This window comes from Heteronotia binoei, chromosome 14 (genome assembly GCF_032191835.1).
Source record: "Heteronotia binoei isolate CCM8104 ecotype False Entrance Well chromosome 14, APGP_CSIRO_Hbin_v1, whole genome shotgun sequence".
Classification (NCBI taxonomy): domain Eukaryota; kingdom Metazoa; phylum Chordata; class Lepidosauria; order Squamata; family Gekkonidae; genus Heteronotia; species Heteronotia binoei.
The window spans coordinates 27,079,393-27,101,545 of NC_083236.1; the positions used below are offsets into that span (position 1 = coordinate 27,079,393).

A 22,153-nucleotide genomic window follows, 5' to 3' on the forward strand; every position below is an offset into this window, starting at 1 on the left:
CTTTGGGGCAAGAAATCATAAAGTTCCGCTGTGCTTAAGTTGCTTCAGCTGGGCTGCAACGAGAGAGCTTTGGTGTCCCCTTTTTCCGTGGGGTCCGGCCACAGACGTCCCGTTTCCCCAGCCTCAGCGAGATGCTTGGGCTGGGTGGCCTGGGCAGGCTGGAATCTGCCAGGCACCAGCACAAGGAAGATGCTCTTGAGGAGGGTTGATGCTGCTAGTGAGATTGGCTGGGAGCCCAACTAGGCTCAAGGAAAGAAGCGTACAGATTCCGATTGGCTTTAGAAGCCTCGTCCCAATGTTTGGGGGCTCAGAGGGGTGAAATTTAGCTTGCAGGAGTCTTGAGGCAGCTGCGCTTGGGTGTGTCTTTTGGTTGACCTTTCCCCCCTGGATTCTCACTTCTTGGGCATTTCAGAAACCTTCATTCTCAGGGCTGCTGCATCCAGTTTACCCTCTAGTAGGAGCCCTTGGGGACCAGAGAGGGACTGAGGCCAAGGAGTGGCTGGGCTGGATCAGATAGATCTGATCTGGGAGGCGTCTCATCTCTTGTCGTGCTGCAAGATACTTTCCCATGGTTGGGGTTCCCTGTCCCAGCTTGCTCTGTGACTCCTCAGACCTGTCAAGGGTATGGAGGCTTGCAGCAGAAGAAGGTGACCTCCCTTAGCTGTTACTCAAGGAGACGCAGCTTTCCCCTGGCCCAGTTACGCTTTTGGCACAACATTCCCAGCTGTTTTCTTCTGTGGCTTGGGATCAGGAGCACGGCAGCCAAGGGACTTCCAGGAAGTCCGCTGGACCTACAGAAGTGGGCTGGAGCACGAGCCCATGCCTCCAGGGAGGTTGCACACTTTTATTTTCATCCCATGTTTGTTCAAGAAGCTCTTTGTGGCACGCTTGGTTCTTCCCTTCTCCATGCTGTACTCCTGCTAACTCTGCAAGAGTGTGATGTTGAGATGACCACACAAGCATCTGAAGTCAAGGCTCCTCAGTTTTGATCAGGTATTCCAGATCAGGGTTGGCCAAGCTGCAGCTCAGGAGCCACATGTGACTCTTTCACACATTATGTGGCTTTCAAAGCCTCCATCAGCCGGCTTGGAGAAGGCATTTCTCTCTTTAAATCACTTTTCCAAGCCAAACCAGCTATCAGCTTGGAGAAGGCATTTAAAGTTAAAGTTGTTTTCTTTCCATTTCTTCTTTCCTCCCTGCATCTATTTCCTTCCTCCTTTTTTATTCTATGTGGCTCTTATGTTAAGCATGTTTGGCCAACCCTGTTCTAGACTGCTTTGGCTTTCAGTTAGTGGTCTGAGTGCCTTTTGTGGGGGGAAATATTCTTTTGCTGTCTCAGAACATGGGACTGAGCAGATACCCAGCTGGTGGGCTCGACTTCCGTTCTCTCTCCTGAGGACTTGAGGGGGCCTGGATTCTGTCTCTTTCACACAACCTCAGCTGTGGCTCCTGCTAGAGGGTAAACTGGATGCAGACTGCCCACCCATTCCAGATCGTACCAGATGGTAATCAGCACTTCCAAACCAGGAAGTCTATGCTTTTGTGTTAAAATACAGCATGTTGTAGATGTCATCAGTTTGCTGAATAATATGCATCTTTATTTTTTCTTTGTGCAGTCTAAAGGAATTTTCTATTTGAGAGGAATTGCAGTTATTTTGGGCTATGTATTGTTGGCATTGTAGAAGGTGCTGTCTGTGGAGGGAGATCAGAATTTGGAGCTAAAAAGGACATCCTCTCCAGCTGTTTGGGTTTCAGGCATTTATTAGAAATCACCCTTCAAACATGAAGGCCCCAAACTTATTCTTTTTTCAGAAATAAAAAATATGGACTCTGGGGGAAGGGCAGCGTTTTGTGGCAGATTGCCTGATTTTGCTATCTGTGCCAGCTCTTTCTGTTGCCTCCTGCAAGCTTTGTCTGGCTGCTCCTGATCTCCCTTCCTTTGGCACTTGACCGGTTGAGCTGGCAGTCAGATCCTGTGATGTTGGGAAGGGCTGTTGAGCCAGTATCTGGACTCTGGCTGATCCCTGGTTCCTATTGTTGTGAGTGGCTAGCTAAGAGGCTACAGGCAGGCCTCCCTCAGCCTTTTGGCTCTCATCCAGCACCTTGCACTTCCTCTTGCTCTGATTGAATCATTGGGTCACTTTTGTCTTGCAGGTTGTTTTAAGTAATGTTATTGCAAAGTAAGAATAAAGGGCAAGGTATTTATTGCTTACTTCCACCTTTCTCCCTGGTGAGCTACATCATTCTCCAGTTTTCTATTTTATCTTCACAATGACCCTGTGAAGTAGATTAGGCCAAGAGTGTGACTGTCCCAAGGTCATCCTGCGAGCTTCCATAGCAGATTGGTGATTCAAACCTGGGTCTCCCATTTCCTAGTCCAACTGTCCAACCCCTACCAAATCCTAGCATCCGCTTTTCCTTCATAAGCAACCACCTCTCCAAGTCCCATCTCCTGCTCAATTGATGAGCCCCCATTTCCAGCCAAGGAACTCATCTGGAAGCTCAGCTGCTTCCTCTTCCCATTTGGGGTACTGGCCTGAATGCTCCATTCTGTGCAGCTGTTTATGGCAAAGGAGCCCCTTCTTGTCTGTAGAGTTTGAACATGTTTGTGGGGTGTGGTTTACACTTGCATAGGTAAGCTTCCTTGAGCCATTGCCTGATTGGAGGAAATGGGAGGTGGGGTGGAGATATTTTAATAAATGGTGCCTTCAGTTTGTTCCAACTACCAGCCTGACAGAGGAGCAGTCTTCTTTCTCTATGAGCTGTCCATGGAGGAACGAAGAGAACTCGCCTGGCTTATTGGCATGCTTCTGGACCAGAGATTAGTCATTGCTAGAAATGAGACACTAAGGGTTCTGTCTACTTGTTCCATCAGTTGTTCCACATAATCTCCTGGTGATGTTAGGCTTCCCTGGAATTCTTAACTTCTGCATTACACGGTTGAGCCACCCCAATACAATGGTGTGGTGTAGATCTGGGGAGCTAGCGTGGAGCAGTGGTTAGAGTTATTGAGCTAGGATTTAGGAAACCTTGGTTCGAATCCCTACTCTGCTATGAAAGTTTGGTGGGTGACCTTTGGCCAGTCACATGCTGTTAGTCTAACCTACCACACAGGATTTTTATAAGGCTAAAGTGGAGAACAACAACATAAGTCACTTTTAGTTCTGCGTTGAGGAGAAAGGGGGTCTGAATTAAGCAAATAAATAAACTGATCATTTGTTCTCAGTTTTGGGCGTTCGGATTGGCAACTGATTGAGTAGTTTCATGAGCGTGTGCCAGTTTCAGTGTGCTGGCTTGCTTAGGTTACATGTGCTCCAGGATCATTGGGGAGATAGGTTGTGCATCATTGTAAAATAATTTTAAACCTGCTACATTTCCACATGGATGTGCTCTCTTGATCCTCACACATCCAGCAGCGTTTATCATGGTAGGTGCATGCACAGGACTTAATCATATCAAGCTGCTGTTTACAGGTGGCCATGTGAGGATACACAGTGTTGGTGACCCATTTAGAATGCATTTGTATGAATTGAGTGCTCTGCTTTGGACATCGGCCATACAAAGCGGGCAGGGTTGGAATACAAGAGAGAAGCCACTGGGCTCTGCTACCGCCCCAGCCGCTTCCGCAGCTCGAGTCATGGACTCTTTTTGTAAAATAATCTCTCTTTCTGCCAGGTGGATTGAGTGGATGGGGACAGCTGTGGGAAAGCAACATGAGCGTGCACACAGTTTCGAAACATTCATAGTGCAATGTAGAATAACTTCAAGTGTCTGATAAAAAGAAAACTTCTTTTAGGGTTTATAGGGGCTGTTGCAACTAGATTACAATTTGAACAAAGGATTCTCCACCCGTTGCTGCTTTCAGGATGCCGACTTGTAGGCCAGCGTTCATATTCTAGACTGCACTGCATACAGTGGCCCCATCCAATAGGCACATGGTATTGTGTTCCCCCTCCAAGCGAGGAGGGGAAATAGAGAAGATGCTCATGAAGTCAGACCCCTGGTGAAGTGGTGCAAGGAGTCACCCCTCCTGTTTTCTCCATTGCCAGCCTTGCTCAGTGCTAGGAGTGCCAGGGACAAGTGTGTATGTGTGTGTGTTAATGGCTGCATCACAGTATGTGCTTAGGGGGGAAAGCAGGGGCCCATGACTAATATCTGTGTAAAATTCTCCCTGTTTATGGAAGAACTAAAAGAGAAATCCTACCATCATGCAGGGGCTGAGAGCAGAATGCATTTTGGCTGTGCTTTGCAGTGCTCTTTACTCCAAGCCTCTGAGCTTTATTTACTGTTTATTTCGTTCATTTATGCCCCACCTTTCTCCCTAATGGTGACTGAAAGCAGGTTACATCATTCTCCTCTTTTACCTCACAACAGCCCTGTGAGGTAGGCTAGACTGAAAATAGGTGAATGGCCCAATGCCACCCAGCAAGTCTCCATTATAAAGTCAAGATTTGAACCTGGGTCTCCCGGATCCTAGTCTGGCACTCTGCCTGCACCGCCACACTGTCTTACTTGAAAGACTTGATCCTGGCCTTACTTGGTGAAGCTAACTTAAGGCCCCAAGCTGTTGTGCAGCAGCATTCACCCCCTGGGGCCCTGTCAGCTTGTGTGAGCCAACTCTCTTGGGGCAGTTGTGTGGCTGGGCCTGCCCTACTTCTTTTGCAGGAATGGTTAAGCTTTTGCTTTTTTGTAAACAGTTTCTGTACCTGGACAGGCCTGTGATGTGGACCACATTGGAGGTGCTGGTCTGCATACAGGCCAAGGAGGGAGGGAGGAGAAGACTGGCAAGTTGAAAGGTCACAGCTGCTCAAATCTCTTTGAAAATAAACCCAGATAGCCGCTTTGGAGACAGTTACCATTGTGGAGTTTGAACAAGGTGGCTTTCTTGTGTCCAAAGATGGGTCAGAAACCTCTTCTAGAACAGAAGGACAAAATGTGATCTTAATTTTCAGTATGAGTCCAGGTTAGGAAAGCAAGGCCTCACAGTGCTAAGGAGTGGTTGGGTTGTACTCAGAGTAAGGATCAGAAAAGTTACTGCAGAGGGTAACTGGGTGGGGGCAGCTGAGATGTCACTTTCTGGTCCTTCCTTGCTCTTCCAGTAAGTGGCAAAGCAGCCATTGGTGAGCTGATTTACCTGCTGAGTGGGAGCTGAGCCAGGTTGACACCCTCATGAGAGATGAGGATGACCATACAGGTGATGCATCACTGATGATGTGACCATGTTCTTTCATACTGGCTGCTTTGGTGCATCAAATTAATCAGTGAGCCCATGTTATGATGCCCAAACAGAATGCTGCAAGAGGATTCAGGGTTCAGTCTCTAGCATCTCCAGTTAAAGGATCTCGAGTCGTAGGTGGGAGGGAGGGAGGAAAGAGAGACCAACCATCCTCCCAGGGTCTCCATGAGTTGCTGCCGGTTAAAGTAGATAGCGTTGGGTTGACTCAGCACAAGACCAGCCATCCTAATATATTTATTTGCATAAAGGGACACAGTTATTTGTCCTTTTTGGGAATGGTCAGAAGGGGAGGGTTCTTCATGTTTGTGGGAAATTATTGGCAAACAACTTGATTCTTGCTCAGTTCCCCCCCCCCCCCCCATGGTTGAGTGCTTCCCTCTCTTTGATATATTCAAAGTTTCTCCGTGATAGACTTTCGTAGAACTATGGTAGACTTGGGGGGGGGGGTGTAATTGTTCTCTTCTAAATGAAAGGCAGATGTTTTGTTCTTTTAAGTTTTTTTCAGTGTTTTAGTCTGAGTGCTTTTCACATACAAGGCATAATAACTCAGTTACCAAATGGTTTCTTTTCAAGAATATTTTTCTAAATTGGAATAATCTCCACCTGCTACAAGGAACCCCGATTCAGAAAGACTTAAGACGTGAACCATTTGCTTCAGAGCACTGTTTTTAACAATGTGCATCTTAAGAGAAACATAACTGTTAATGGCAGGGTACTATTTCACAGCTGAAAACTGTTAACTTCAGGCCCTCTTTTCAGAGAGTGGAGGCATTTTCTCATTGCTCTCTGACTTTGCAGGTTTGCTTCTCACTACCTGTTTTCTCCAAGGTTCATATATCCTGCTATCTACTCAGGTGCCAAGAATCTGGCCTGGCTATAGTTACACAAAGGTTTCAGCAGCTTTCAGACTGGATTACAGTGTACTCTGTATGGGACTGACTTTGGAGAAGCTTTCAAAGTTCAGGTGTTTAACCATGTGGCCACCTGGATGCTTTTCTCAGGCAGTTTGCTTGGATCATAATGCACTAACTCTGAGCCAATGTCATTCACAATTTCTGAGTCCAGTTCAGAGTGCTTACTTTGACCCTTAAAACCCCAGATGATTTGAGGTCAAGGTATCTGAAGGGCTGTCTGTTCCAGCATGAGCTGCCTTCCTGGTTACTGAGAATATCTACAGAAGCCCTGCTGCATATACCTTCACCATTGAAGGTTTTACAGGCAGCCACATACAACAGGGCCTCTTTTTTGGTGGCACCAAGGCAGCAAAATTCCTTTCTACAGGAAGCGCATCTGTCACCAACTCTTTACATTTTTGTAAGGCTTAGGCTTTTTCTAACAGGCTTCAATTTTATTTAATTGTGAGCCTGTGATAAGTATAGCTTGTTGATCTGCTATTAGTCTGGGTTTCTCATAAAGAAATATGCGTTGCTTGGTCACAATTTTAACTGTAGATCAGTGTGTATTTGATTTGCATTACTGTTGTATTTTGTAGCTGAGGTTTGTATCCAGGTGTGTGCCACTTTGGGAGTAAAAAGAGGGCTAAAAATATCTTAATACAGAAGGAAAAAGTATTTGTCACAGGAGAATTCTGTGGGAGTTCAAGAAATAGTTCAAAGACTGCCTTTTCATCCTTAGAAGGTACCAGCTTTACTGCCCCCCAATAAAATATCTTTACTTGTAATTTCTGAAAATATTTCTCTAGCAATGTGACTATACAGTTGTTTTGAACATTGCTTTTGTGTTCTCCTAATTTATAATCTCTGCCCCGTGGCAGAGGGCCCATTCAGACATGACTTTTTCCTCAGAGTGTTCTATTTAAAACAACAACAACTCTTGGTTTGTCGTAATGTGTTTCACTTTCTGAATGGAAACTGTTACTTTCCCAGCCATTCCAAAGGGATTTCTGGCCTTCCAAAATAAACCCTTGGACTGTTGACATTATTAGTACATGTTGATGCATGGTATAGGACAGCATCCCATTATAAGGTGTCTGGATTCCGATGCCCACTTGAAATCAATAACATCATTCCAGTGAGCAAGCCTTTACATTTTGTGCTAGCGGAAGTGTTGCTGAGCCCTATTTATTAGTCTGGTCTACAGATGATACAGGCACAGATGATGCTTGCTAAACCTGAACTGTCAGAAGACTTCAAGGGAGAGTGTGTCAGAAGTGTTCCTGGATCCTGCCACAGCCTGGAATTTCAGACACTGAAAGGTGTTAATTGAAATCTTCTGTGAGAGATGTGTCAGAAACTACAAATGGGTGGCTTATTCAGCCACCTCCCCCTAAAAGGTTGGAAAGAGGCTATGGAATCCATGCCTAAAATGGTTTTCTTTTCTTTTTGTATAGGGAATGTTTTGAGCTGAAGTTAGGGCCATCTGTCTGGAGGCAAAGGCCAGGTGGGCAGCCCTAGAAGATGTTGGGAAGCCCGGTAGCCCTACCTAGAATCTTTTGGATAATGCAAAAATTGTGCATATACAAGTGAATACAACTGAAATATTGCAATGAGAACATTACTAGTCCCTCAGTCAATGTACAAGCCTGATTTCCACTCAGTTTCTCACTTTGGCTTGTGAGCGTATCTTTATATGTGAGCTGGTTCAGTTGTCAGCCTTGTCCTTCATGGGTTGCCCACCTTTAAGTAATGCTTTAAAAATGGTACATGTACTTTGAATCATTTATATGGTCCTCTATCCCATTCAGTTTTATTATAGATGGAAATAAAATTGGCTGGGTGACGTAACGGGTGCTGGACAGTCAGCACTCTCCATAGTAGCTTTTGTTGAAGTAGTTGTTTTCAGAGCTTGACTTTGGAAGGGAAAAGTATGTTTGGATGAAAGGAAATAAGGGCAGTTCTCAATGTATTTCAGTGCTGAAAGGAAATAAGGCACTTCTCAATGTATTTCAGAGCTGAAACAAATTAAATACAGAAAGGTATGTAACTGTACTCATGTACAGCCCTGTGCTTTGTGCTTAAGTGCTCATTTCTTTGAGTGTTCATTGTAACCCTGCACAGATGCTGCTGTAGGAGCAGGACATCAGTGTTATCCCGAGACTTAGCTGTTATTTATAGCTTCCCTGAGAGGGAAATCCAGCTTCTATGCCTATTACTCCCTCATATGGATGTTATAAATACACTTGGAGGGATATATTTAGGCATTCTGCCTTGTGGAAGTGGAAACTCTTCTCTGCCTGCAAACTTTTAGATTCTTGGAATGTGTCAGCTGGAGCGCCATGGTCTGCTACCCTCGTGTGCCTCCTTTCAATCCTACATCAGTCTTGAGCTGCGTGGTCCTCTTCTCAGAAAGGATGAACTACATCCATGGAAATAAACTCCCGAAGTGCCAGAAATGGAAAACCCACAAATTAGTCATCAGTGCTGTTCAGATTTTCTGACTCACACTCTTGGATCCATTTTAAATGTGGAGGCTTTTGAGGGCTAGGATATAAAAATTATTAGTGTTATTGGAAATAAAGGTTAAAAAAAAAACCCTGCACTTTTTTGGACCCTGTAAATCTTCTTGTGATCTCAGAGGGTCTGAAAGATTTCCACCTCTGCCTGTGTAGCCACAGAGAAGTGGAGGGAGATGATTCCTGGGACAGCAGATGCAGGTATCACCTTCTTGCCAAACGGTTTTTCCAGCAGTCCAGAGCCTCTGAAAGAACTGGGGAGTGGAGTGGGTTAGCAGCAGCTCTTGCCTGCTAGATCATAGAGTGGTGATGTGGCAGGGAGCCCCGGTCATTCATCCCAGCCTGCCTTTCTCTCTTCTTATGCAGCAGAAGATGGAGCAGGGATGAGCTGGGAGAAGGGCTGCTTGCCTTAGGACACACTCTGTCTCAAGGAGCCAGGGTCCTTCAACTTTCTAAGAAAGGAGAACTGGGATGCTGCAGCTTACTTGCTGGGTCTTGTAGACAGGCCCAGAAGGTTCAACGGCTGTGTCTATCTTGGCAGAACTCCAGGGGGCTAGTTTTTTTTTTCTGGGCACCTGGAGAAGACAGGTGGCTCTTTATTATCCTGGATCCTAAAACAGCTGGGAAAGTTTGCATATTCTATATAAAGCCTTAACTTGTTGGCTCTCCCTCTGTCCTTAAACGGGATTGGAGCACTAAATGGTGAGGGCTGGGAGGGCACAGCTGCAGGCCCCTTTATGTGTGAACTTTTACAAGGGATTCCAAATCGGTGTGTGTGCTTTGCACCAAATGGATAGCATATGCTGAACATCTCCAAAAAAGACCAATCTGGGCTGGTTGCAGAGCACCGTTTTGCTTTGGCATCACCTTGAATGAATCTACTACTACATCCTGAGATCTGAAGAATAATAAACTTGAAGTATAAGCTCAGTTTATATTTTAAAATACGCTCGAGGAGTGGGTTATCTAAGTGTAGTAGATGGGTGGTCAAAGAAAGATATGTTACTGCCGTATTCAGAGGGAGAAAACCTCTGAATACCAGTGACAGCAGGAGGCAACATCTTCCGCCGTATCCTGTCATTGGCCCTGCAGAGTAACCAGTTGGCCACTGTGTGAGACAGAAGACTGGACCAGATGGGCCACTGGTCTGAGCCAGCAGGGTGCTTCTGATGTTCATATGTTGCAAAATAAGCCAGCAAAATTCTGGAGCCCACACAGATGTCGTCCTCAACCTGTGAAAGCACCCCTTCTTTGTTACCTGTAGATAATACGCGCCATAGGTTAACATGTGTTCACTTGTCCCTGGTAATGTATGTTTATGAATTAATATTTAATACGAATTAATATGATTTCAGTGGTGTGTCCACTCCCCCCCACCCCTGGGGAGAGTAACATTCTCCCCACCTGACTTAGGGAAAGAACTTTTGCTTGCAGCCTAGGTGAGGTATACATGATTTTGCAGCATACCAGTGTTTGCAGCTGTGCAGTAGGAGCCTGGCCTGCCAAAGCTGGCTTCTAGCTGTGCTCCTGTATTTATTATCTCAGTAATATGATGCAGGCTTTTTGGCCACTTGTTAGGTTCTTAACTGCAAATGAGGACCCTGGGAATTACATCATGGAGAGATACAGAACATGCAATGAGCAACACATTTCAGGCATCTAGAGAACAGCACATGAATCAACAAGCCTCCCTCATGCTAGTGGGCTTTAATTTGTGTCTTGCTCAGAGACTCTGTGCGGGAATTTGCGTATTCCGCTGCTCAGAACAAGGGAGAGACTTTAGCAGTACACAAACACACACACATTTCATCTCAAATCTCCTCTCCTGAAGAGGATTTCATATTATATTGATGCTGGTATAGTTGAATCGGGTGGGGGGGAGTAGCTAGTAAAAAGCGATGGTGAAGTATTAAAAAGTAAATATATTAGCTAATGTATCAAAGAGTGGGTCTTTGACTCTTATTACTGTAGATATAGTTAGTGCCTGATCTAGAGTACCCCACTTTCAAATTAAGCTTACTTAAGCTCTCTGGTAGAACAAAATGTCAAAAAAATTGTTAATTAGAAATGTGGAAAAGGATCCACCAGCTGTTTCCCTCAATGTTTTTTTTAATTTTTCTGATAAAAGAATAATTTTTGGGTATCAAAAAATCCTATTAATTTTTTTTCATAGAGATGAGTTAAATGCTTTTGAAGAGAAGATTTTACTGAATGTATAGCACACAGTGTTTCCAGTAAAGAATAGAGGAAAGGGGGGGCATTAAAAGATGGGTGAAATGCTTTTAAAAACAAGCTTTTATTCATTCAAAATGTATAGCAGAAAACAGTCTGAGAACTTTCCCTAATTTGCCCACTGGGGAAACTGGAAAATTTTGTGGAGCTTTAAATAAAATTCCTCTGAAATCAATTTTTCTGTTTTGCAGTGAGTGAAATGTACTACAGATAGCATCACGTGCAGCCATATGCAACTCTCTCCTGCTTTAATGTTGTATATGTTTGCAATTTTGCTTGTAGAAAGCTAAGGCATTTATACTCCTAAGTCCCATAAATATGCTAATTGTGTATAGGTTGACTAAGTTATAGCGGTCCCGTGGCACAGAGTGGTAAAGCAGCAGTACTGCAGTACTATGGTTTGAACTCTCTGCTCACGACCTGAGTTCGATCCCGGCAAAAGCTGGATTCAGGTAGCTGGCCCAAGGTTGACTCAGCCTTTCATCCTTCCGAGGTTGGTAAAATGAGTACCCAGCTTGCTGGGGGGTGGAAAGTGTAAAAGACTGGGGAAGGCAATGGCAAACCACCCTGTAAAAAGTCTGCCGTGAAAACGTTGTGAAAGCAACGTCACCCCAGAGTCGGAAACAACTGGTGCTTGCACGGGACCTTTCCTTTCTGACTAAGTTATATACGATGCATTTTATTTTGTTAAAATAAGAAAAAATACGTTTCAGTTTGATAGGAAAGTAAGTATTGTGAAATTTCCATTTCTCCCCTAGAAGAAACAGCCCCCCCCCCAATCTATATTTCTCCCTCCCATGACTTCAAAATCTCCAGAAATTTCTCTAGTCACCATATCCAGCAGCACCACAGAGTGGTTTCTTGTAAAGAAAATTGATTGAGTTGTTTCCTTTTCTCTTTGATTGAACCAAACTCTTCAACAGCGGAAGCAACTAAAAAAAATGGCCTTTCTAGTTGGTAAATTAGAAAAGTTCTTTGCAAACCAGTTTGGCTAATAGAATCTGTTTGGTTCTAGGTGTTATCTCATAGAGACCATGTGTAGCATTATATTCTCTGGAGAACAGCTTGTGTCTGATTCTTGCTCAGACTAGGTGTTGCTGTGATAGCAGACACAGAAGTTTCCAGGTGTTACTCCAAGCTGTAACCTTAACAACTGCACCAGGAAGCACAACCAGAAACACCTTCAAGATGTGAGACTTCTGACTACTGGGGTTTACAGTTGCTGCTGTGGTTATTGCCCTGATGGAAGCTGCATGCCAGCCTTTCTGAATTATCTGGATGAACAGCTGCTTGTACAGCAGTAGATATGCAGAAATTACCTGGTGGTTCAGAGCACCATTCTGCAAGCATCACTCTGTATTGCAGCAGCTTTGTCCGCTAAGTGGTGAGGCTTACATTGCAGCAGTATGAAACAGGGCATATTAGTGGCAATGGAAATAAGAACAGGGTGCAAAGGAACATAGCTGTGGATAGTAGAATGTGAAAGTATGGAAAGCAGCTCCCAGAATTTCTCCTTGCCAAAGCTCTTGGGCTCCTCTGATGGCCACAGGGCATCATTTCTCACTTCTTGTGTTCAGTAATTTGGTTATTTCAGCCAAGGAGCTGGGGAATGAAGGATTCTGGGCCGGATTGTTCAGTTGCTTTCCCCTGAGTAGGGGAAACTGGATACTTCACACTTTCCAGAGAGTTTGGGCTGCAGACATGGCAACTTGCCTGTCTAGAGGAGAAGAGTGAGCTTGGGGTGGTGGTGGGAATGAAAGGCACATTATTGACTGCTTGAGGCCAGTTTGGGCAGAGTTTAATAGATGCCACTGTGGCCAGAGCAGCCTTTCCTTGAAAAGTCATGGCTCTTGCTTAGTGGGCAAGACTGACCGCTTGCAAGGGAGAGTGGAAGGAGCTTTGGAAAACTGCCTGGAATGAAAGGGGCTGTGGGGTAACAGACAAAACCCACCATTATTGGGAGGTTGAGAGTGCAAAAAATCTCCACTCCGCAGCTGCAGAAGGATAAGAGCAGCTCTTCTGCACAGAACCAACACAAAGGATTAGGTCCAGGCTAAATGTTCTGCTAATGGAAGGGGACAAGTGTGAGTGTGTGTGTGTGTGTGTGAGAGAGAGAGAGTTTGTCATGTTGCAGCCAACTTCCAGCAAGCCCAGCAAGCAGTTTTCACAAGGCCTGAGATGGTTTGCCATGGCCTTCCTCTGCAGAATCTGCCCTGGAAGTCTCCCTTCCAAGTACTGATCCTGCTTAGCTTCCATGATCTGACTAGGTGGGGCTATACCAGGGGTGGCCAAACTTGCTTAATATAAGAGCCAACTTGAATGAACGTCAGATGTTTGAGAGCCACACAAGACATGAATGTCAGATGATTGAGAGCTGCAAGACGGGAGGGAGGGAGGAAAATAGATGGAGGAGGAGGAGAGAGGTGGAAAGAAAGTAACTTTAACTTTAGATGCATTCTCCAAGCTGCCGGCTGGCTTGGTTTGGATAAGTGATTTAAAGAGAAAAAATGCCTTCTCCAAGAGGGGTGGTAGGGGCTTTGAGAGCCACACAATATGTGTGAAAGAGCCACATGTGGCTCCTGAGCCTCAGTTTGGCCACCCCTGGGCTATACCATGCTGCCTTCCCTTCCAAAAGGAGATGTAATTTTCCCAATGTTGTCTTCCTGTTACAGATGCTTAGTTTGCCCCTGATGTCATGCCTAAGCATCTCCAGAACTCTTAAGAGCAGCATTTTGGGGAGATCAGTGAGCTGCAGTGGGAGAGTGGAAGGCAGGAAGGTTCTGTTCTGCTTACAGAAGTACTTTCCACCAGTGGTGGAAAATTTTGTCTGGATCTAGCCCATGTAGGGTAAGAAGGGCCAGCAGGTATTACTCTACTTTATATCCCTCTGTGTGGGTTAAAATGTAGCCTCCAACTGGGCCAACTTAAGTGCACCAAAATTGTCCACTGCTGGAGCTGTGTAATGTTTCTTGATATCATTTCTGGGTGGTTTTTCTCCTCCCACTCCTTTATTTAACTTCTGCCAGTTGCTCATTTCTCCTGCACATCAAGCCCTTTACTGGAACAGGGTTCGAAAGTTGTGCCATTGCTAAGTTGACAAAGGCCAGTCTACCAACAGCATTGTCTGCTTGGCCTGCTGCATTTGTAAATTGTCTCAAATTTTGCTAGAGGAAGGCTTCTGCCACAAACAGACTTTTAGGTGCTCTGAGACCTTCAATAAACAGCAGCATACTTTGAAGAAGTGAGTTTGGAGTAATTTCCTTGTTGGAAGCCTGTATTTAGCTAAGAGATAACTGCAGTGAAATGTTTTCCAGTATGCATTTGGTGTATAATTGCAGGGAAATCTTCTCGTTCATTTTAGAATGAATCATCATCAAAAGCCCCATTCTCAAGTTACACTAAACACATGCAACCTGTTATATACATGCCTATATCTGTTTGTAAGCAAGAGCCAACATATGTTCATCTTACAAATGAAACTGGGAACCAGTACTTGGATAAATCTTGGACTTCTATGACGCATTCAGCTGTATGTGCATTAGATTTAACATGAAGATAAATCAGTGCACATGGAAAGAAAAATCAAGTATTCATGTACATGCACTTTTGTAATTTGTGAACGGGGCTAAAATGCAATTTCAGTCCAGGGACTTATGTAAGCCTTGTTTTAGAAGGGAGGGGTGTCTCCCAGAGTGTATATATGGTAGAGCAGCAGTCTTTGACCTTTTGAGATCAGAGGCTTACTGAACATGGGACCCACTGAGATGCAAGCATAACAGGAAGTCTTGTGACAAAATTGTCATATGACAGGAAGAGGGGAGCCAGTTGTCAATGTCAAGACCAACAGAGTTGGAGTTGGGAAACCAGCCAAGGGTCAGAGGTGTGGAGGAATCCTTTCCACCGCTGAGGGGTCTCCCATTCCTGCTCGTCTCAATGTGTACAGAGAGAGAGGCCGGAATCCTTGTTACTTTTGCTCTGTTAATAGTTTCCAAAAGGTGGGGTGGGGTGGGGATGGGACTGGTGACCAGAGGGGTCTTCATTTTATACTTGCAATAAAGTGAAGCTAAAAAAGAGCAGATGATAGGGCTGAGAAGCTGCAGACTATGTTGGGTAAATCAAGAGAGGGTATTTATTTAGTTCTCCCCAGTGGGGACCTGAAGCAGTTTGAATCATTTTCCTTTCTTCCGTTTTATCCTCACAACAACCCGGTGAGGTACATTAGACTGAGAGTGTATGACTGGCCCAAGATCATCCAGAAAACGTCTGCGGCACCAGTGGGGATTCAAACCTGGGTCTCCCAGTTCCTAGTCCAACATTCTAACCCAGGGGTCCTCAAACTTTTTAAATAGCGGGCCAGTTCACTGTCCCTCAGACTGTTGGAGGGCCGGACTGCCGTTACTGTACAAGGCCGCGGGCCTTCAGTTCTCCGTCTTCTGCATCTCTCTCCCTTCCCCACACCACACACCCCGGCCTGGGAACTCACCTCACCTCGGTATCACCTCACACTCTGTCTCCGCCGCCTCAGCCCAGTGCCGGAAGTGTGCGTTGCTAACGCGAGTTTAGGTCGAACGTCACTTCCGGTCTGATTTTGCCATAACCTGGCGGGCCGCATAAACGTCCTCAGCGGGCCGCATCTGGCCCATGGGCCGTAGTTTGAGGACCCCTGTTCTAACCTCTCTGTGTGTAGTGATTCACTTGACTGGCTATTTAGGAGCTTGCCCATACATTACTATGATCAAGTGGGTAGGAACCATTTTAATAGTCATTTCAAAGAGCAGGAGTGTTGTTTTTGCACTGCTCAGGTCACACCAGACTTCTGTTGATAATGGAGTGGTTTTCAGACTCCATGCTTGGCTTACCAGTGATTCCTCTGTGAGAAGATCTGTCACGGTACACCAGCTTGTTCCTATTCAGTTTGTCCGCTATTGCTGATTTCCCCACGACATGTGCTGCATTCTCGACAATATGCTGGGGTTTGCACCAGAGGTTCAAGAATTTGGAAAAGGGTACCTTGAAGATAGTAATTCCTCAGATCTTGACAGCTCAGTAGGCTGTGCCCTGTTTAGGGTTTGGCTGGGAGACCACCAAGGAAGCCCAGGGTTACTTTGCAGAGATAGGCAATGGCAAACCGCTTTCATTCATATCTTACCTTGAAAATCCTACAGTATTGTCATAAGTTGGCTGGCTGAAGCCTGGTGGTACTTTGCATCACCACCGAACATGGGGTTGTTTTTTACTTCACCAGTTCTGCATGCTAAGTATTTCTCATTATTGTACCCTTTTTCTCCCCCTGTCTTCCAGTAAATATTTATCAGAAACAAGGCTTGAGAGCCAAATGTGTCTTAATTGACACAGCTTGGCAGTCATTGACTTAGGCATCCTCTGCTTTGTATGGAACACTTTCAGTTTATATATTGTAGGAGTGGTGGTTGTGCAAATGATTTCTTCTGCAGTGAAGTTGTGTCCATCCTGGCTGATGAATGCCCTTTTGAGTCCAAAGCAGGGTAGGAGTAATAATTGTCCCAGAAGGTCAGAGTGCCAGATATCATGGAATTCAACCCATGTCCTAGAAACTGTCTTGCTTCTCCAGCACATGACTGCCTTCTCTGCCCTTTTTTGCGGGGGGGGGGGGGGGTAAATTTGCTGAGCAGGCAGTAATCTGGTATCCTCTTTCCTGCATGCATGATAATCTAGTGTCCTCTGTGAGCATGGAGACAGAATTTATGTGGTCAGCAATCTTTGCCTGGGAACTGGTCAGCAAAAAAACATTCTTGATATTGGTAAATCTGTTATGACACTGATGCCACTGTTGTGTGTCACATGTTTTTATGACTGAGATATTTAAAGTTGCAGGACTGTTCTTCAGTGGTCCTGCTTGCATGTGGCATGGAACAGCTTATTGTTCCATGTTACTCTCTGTCTGGGGCAGTGATGCTCTGTATTCTTGTGCTTGAGTGGGGCATCGTGGGAGGGCTTCTAGCCCCACTGGTGGACCTCCTGGTGGCACTTGGGGGATTTTTGACCACTTTGTGACACACAGTGTTGGCCTGGATGGGCCATTGGCCTGATTCAACATGGCTTCTCTTATGTTCTTATGAACTGTAAGGCTGATTCTCACTTCTCGGAGCCGAACCAGCCAGCAGTTTGGAGAACGCCTTTGAAGTTTCTTTCCACACCTCCCTCCCTCCAATGTTCATGTCTTGCGGCTCTCAAACATCTGACATTTGTTTTGTGTGGCTGTTATGTTCAGCAAGTTTGGCTGTTCCTGGTTTACTCAATAGCAGGTGCTGAAGAGAGTGACTGTTTGCATGTCTTGCCTTTGGGGTTCTCAGAGGCATCTAACTGGCCTCTGCTGAACTAGATGGACCTGATCCTGCAGAGCTGCTCTTGAGATTCTGAAGGCAGCCTTGTTGGATAGCCTCTGTTGGGTTCCACAAGGATCCATCCTTTCCCTCCTTTAAGTCCAAACTGTTTGTGATATCCCTGGGCAGAAATGTGTAGCCTAGAGGCCTGGAATAGAATGATATCCACCCCCACCCTGCCAAGCCCTAGTTTGCATTATTGTCACGTCCCAGAGTTTGTGCTTATGCAGTGTTCAGCTTCAGTTGGCAGCTGGATGCAAGTAAGCAAACTGAAGTTACTGTAGCTAGACTGAAGCATGGGGGGGGGGGGAATGGAAAAATTTGGAGAGTTGGGGGGGGGGGTGTTCAATATTTTTTCCAGCAGAAATTTTTTAAAAATTGGGGGGAGCACTGAGGGAAGTAAAAGAAACTCCTGTTAGTCCCTCCCTTTGCAATGAGTGGGAAAAAGCTTCTTAAGATGAGATGTGCACTGTACATATGTAATATTTTTGAGCATATGTTTGTTCAAGATGACTCATTTTTGTCCAATTTATAGGATATAATGTGTGCAGTGATAATGCAGTATTAAAGTTAGGATGTGAAACTCAATAGCAAAACAGGCTGGTAAGCCTGCTGTGGCTACAGGAGATTCTGTCCAAATAAAATACTTCCTTTTCTTAGCTGCAAAATTAGTGCTTTTTATTTCCAAGTTTTATTTTTGTCCCCATTTCTCAGATGACAAAAATTGATCTACTGTGTGCTAAGGTAGCAAAGGATGCAGCTGTTTGCTGCTCTCTGTCTTTCTCTCTCTGAAGCATTGGGTTTGTTTTATATTTATAGCTGAGTTCAGAATGATGCATTTTGCGTTGTTAAAGTAGTAAAAATAAGTTTAGGCTTGTTAAGTGTTGCATATATTTCAGTTTCCCACCAAATGTCTGGGTTTTCTGGTGGAAGGAGCAACCAGGAAAAAAAAAAGTCTCTTTCCCATGGATCCAGTGTTTCTGGAAATTCTACAATTCTTTCTAGAGGGGTCCACAAACAGTCCTTCCGATTGTATTGCCTCTGTAGCAAGGGTGTACAGAGACCAAAAAACAGTTTGATCCGGGGCCAGTTCTTCATTTTCTCTACTCCACCTCACCCCCTTTTTCCTCTGGAACTTGTACAGAGCTAGGACAAGCATGAATGAAATCCCTTCTGTGGGACCCAGAAGCCACTGGAGGTAGGGTTACCAGGTCTGTGTTGAAAAATACTTGCAGATTTTGGGGGTGGATCCAGGAGAGGGTGGGGGGAGGGGAGGGACCGCAGCATGGTACAATGCCATAGAGTCCACCCTTCAAAGCAGCCATTTTCTCCAGGAGAGTTGCTATCTGCCAGCTGGAGATCAGTTGTAAAAGTGGGAGATCTCCAGGCCCTGCCTGGAGGCTGGCAACCTAAGCTGCCTCGATATCTTCTGCTGCCAGACTTGGTGGCCCTCGTCTCTTGAATGGCATGGTGCACTTGCTGCTTCAAGCTGCTTCAGATACTTGGTGCAAAGTGAGCATGGTGGGCAGCAGGCCCTTTGCTGGCAGATGTGGAGCTGGCTTTGACCACATCAGCTTCGCTGCGTGATCCAAGAGGAGGAGCTCTGCGGGATTTTACTTGCAGCGTTCCAGGACGATTCCCTATTCTGTGCACCCTTAAAGTGTTGCCTCCCAATCAAAGTGCATCTGGAAAACTTGACTTCAAGATGTACATCTGTCCGCCATCCCCGCACCACATGTTCCAATCAGGCACTACAAAGCTTGTTTTGTTTTCCTTCTCGTTTGACATTAAATCCCGTTCCCAGTAGTTTTCAAGATTTCAAAATAATGTTATGAAAGTTTATAGCAAAGTATTCAAGTATATGACGATGGCAGCTGGAGTAATAGTATGTAGCAGAATGCTCAGGTTTGATGGAATGGAGAAATGAATTAAATTAATGTGACTCTCTCAAAAATTAACATCCTTTGTACACAATAGACCAATTTCAGAATTGAAATTGAAAAATTTAAAAGTTTTTTTTTTCAATTACATAAAAGAAAATCAAGAAAACAACTGTATCATATGGAGGATGATAGAACAATTAAGATAATATATGCATTATTATCAAAATGTTAGCAGATGGGAATACAGACAGAAGAAAAAATATAGTTGCCTAAAAAGAAATGAAAAATTAAAAAGTTAATGTAAATAACTTTTATAGCAGCAAAGCAGAGTGTAGTCTGTGGAAAGCAAGAGGGCAGAGGGATTTGAGGCTTGTTCTTTGAGCTTTGATTTTAGGTGGAAATGTGCTAACTGTTATTGTAAGCCACCTTGAGCCAACTGGAAGGGTGTAATAGGTTTTAATAAATTAATAAATTTTCTCCTGTCAGTCAAGTGCAGACTCCCCACCAAGAGTTCCTGTGTTTGCAAGAAAATCCACAATAAGCAGGAATTCCAAGTTCTGGGCTTCTTCCTGTCATGGAGCTGTTGTGATGGAAAAGCTCAGACTTTTGAAATCCTGTCTGAATTGCAGATATTATAGGCACAGGAGAAGAAGAAATGGCAGCCTTCATTAGCACAAATGGTAGTTGTTCATGCTCCTCTCCCCTAAATGCCCAGACCAGCCTGCTGAAGCCCCTCCCAGCACTGTTCTCCATCACTAGGGCCTGTTGTTCACACATTACAAAATCTTAATGTTCCCCATACATCTTGTTGACACATGTATTCTGGGAGATATGTGCCCTTGTGTGGACAATGCAATTTAGATCAGGTTTGTGAACACTGGAGCCTGAAGCTTTCACTCCCAAACCGTTTCCCCCAAAACGAAATGTTCCCTGAAGCCATTTTAGTTTGAGAAGACAGTGCAGAGAAGTTATACCTTGTCCCTATGTGCCAGGATCTAAATTTGATGTGTGTATATGCCCTGGAAATACAGTTCTGGACATAATGTGTGAATCGGTCTCAAAACCTTGAGGTGTGGAAGTGAAGCATTGAATAGATTAAAACAATGTCAAGAGTGTGGCTTCTGGCAGTGAAGCTGGGAAGCGGGTGGCGGGGTCACTCCTTAGGTCTGCTGTGGTTCTGCTTCTATCCCCTGCGGAAAGCCTGGAGGGAAAGAGCCTCCTCTCTCCAAAGCGTGCTGCCAATTTGTCCATAGGAAATGGGACCATCTGGTACTTTCAAGTTCTGATTCTGTTATTTCTTCTTGTGGGCTCAATTTCACCAGTGCAACCAAGAAATAGTAAGAGTCCTTGGCAGGGGGATAATGTGCTGTTTCCCCCTCCCCACCAGCTTTTCCAACAATGAATATGGAGTCTGTTACTTCATTTATCCCTTCACCCCTGCCAAGGACCTTATCACACTTCCATTTTCACCTGAGTTGTATTTAACTGTCTCGCCACAACTAAGGTAGATAAATTTAGTTCTGGCCAGCATTGCCAACTTCTGATAAGTCCATGCTCCTTTTCCTTTAAAGGAGAGCCAGTTTGATGTAGTGGTTAAGTGTGCGGACTCTTATCTGGGAGAACTGGGTTTGATTCTCCACTCCTCCACTTGCAGCTGCTGGAATGACCTTGGGTCAGTCATAGCTCTCGCAGAGCTGTCCTTGAAAGGGCAGCTGCTGTGAGAGCCCTCTCAGCCCCACCCAACTCACAGGGGGGGTCTGTTGTGGAGGAGAAAGTTAAAGGAGATTGTGAGCTGCTCTGAGATTCGGAGTGAAAGGTGGGATATAAATCCAATATCATCTTCTTTAATAGCTGTGGACATTAGTGAGCAAGAATGTTTCTATGCTGTAAAAACTTCATCTGCTAGTTTTGATTCATTACTTCAGCTGTATTCCACCTTTTCCCCAGTGAGGACCCTTACATCTTCTCCCCTCCTCTATAGTACCAGTCTACCCTGTGAGGTAGATTAGGCTGAATGTGTGTGAGTGGACCAAGGTCACCCAGCAAGCTTCCATGGCAAAGTGGGGGTTCAAACCTGGGTCTCCCAGATCCTTTTCTAGCATTTTAACCATGGCTCTCAAAGGTGCTGCTAAAAGTATAAAAATGAGGCAGTCATATTTTTTTTGTCAGTTGGCATCCCTACACAATAATATTGGGAAGTCACTGTGGAAAATGCTAGTATTCCACACACCAGGGCAGGAAATAGCATCTCCAGATGCTGCAAAAGAAGAGGGAACTGAAACGAGCCAATCCAGACTAAGCTCCCACTCTGTCACACAGTCTCAATGGAGAGAAGGGCAGCATGCTGAATTAGCAATATGCAAAGCAGCAGGTGTTCAAAAATGCACTGTTCTCAATTTAATATGTTCTTCTAGGTGCATTGTGTCTGCATTTAAGCATGCACAGTTCTGAGAATCATAGAATCGTTCTTGTTTTGGGGCTTAGAGCATTCTTGTTTTAGGGGTTAGAACATTACTGAAAATCTCTCTTTAAACAGACAAACTTCACTTTGATGTGATCACATGGTTCTCCACTATGCACACATCAAAAATCAATGTTTGAGAATAGAAGGCAAAAGAATGGTTTTATTTAATTCTCTCCCCTGTGGGCCCAGACTCCTAGAAATGGTTTTCAGTGGGGGGAAAAAATTAAAGGCAGTGCTTGTTGAGATGTAGCTTGCTCACTCTTGGGCTTTTATTTATACACACACATCATTACTTTTCTCCTCAGTGGGGACCCAAAGCTGCTTAGCTCTCCCTTCTTCAGTTTTAACATCCTAACCACTACCCTGTGAGGTAGGTGAGTCCGATCATGTGTGAGCGTGACTGGCCAAAGGTCATCTAGCAAGTTAACATGGCAAAGTGGGGATTCAAACGTGGGTCTCCCAGATCGTAGTCCAGCATTCCCCCCCCCCCTAATGTTCCATGCTGGTGCACCCAGAGACCTTCAGGCTGTGTCTTCTCTGCTCTCAACTTTTGAGTCTGTTAAT

General features: G+C 44.9%; 1 protein-coding gene across 4 annotated transcripts in view; it reads left to right on the top strand.

Moving 5' to 3' along the window:
* MTSS2 (MTSS I-BAR domain containing 2) overlaps nucleotides 1–22,153 on the top strand; it is an 84,198-nt gene that overhangs the window by 716 nt on the left and 61,329 nt on the right. The gene's annotated exons all lie outside the window — the stretch shown is intronic.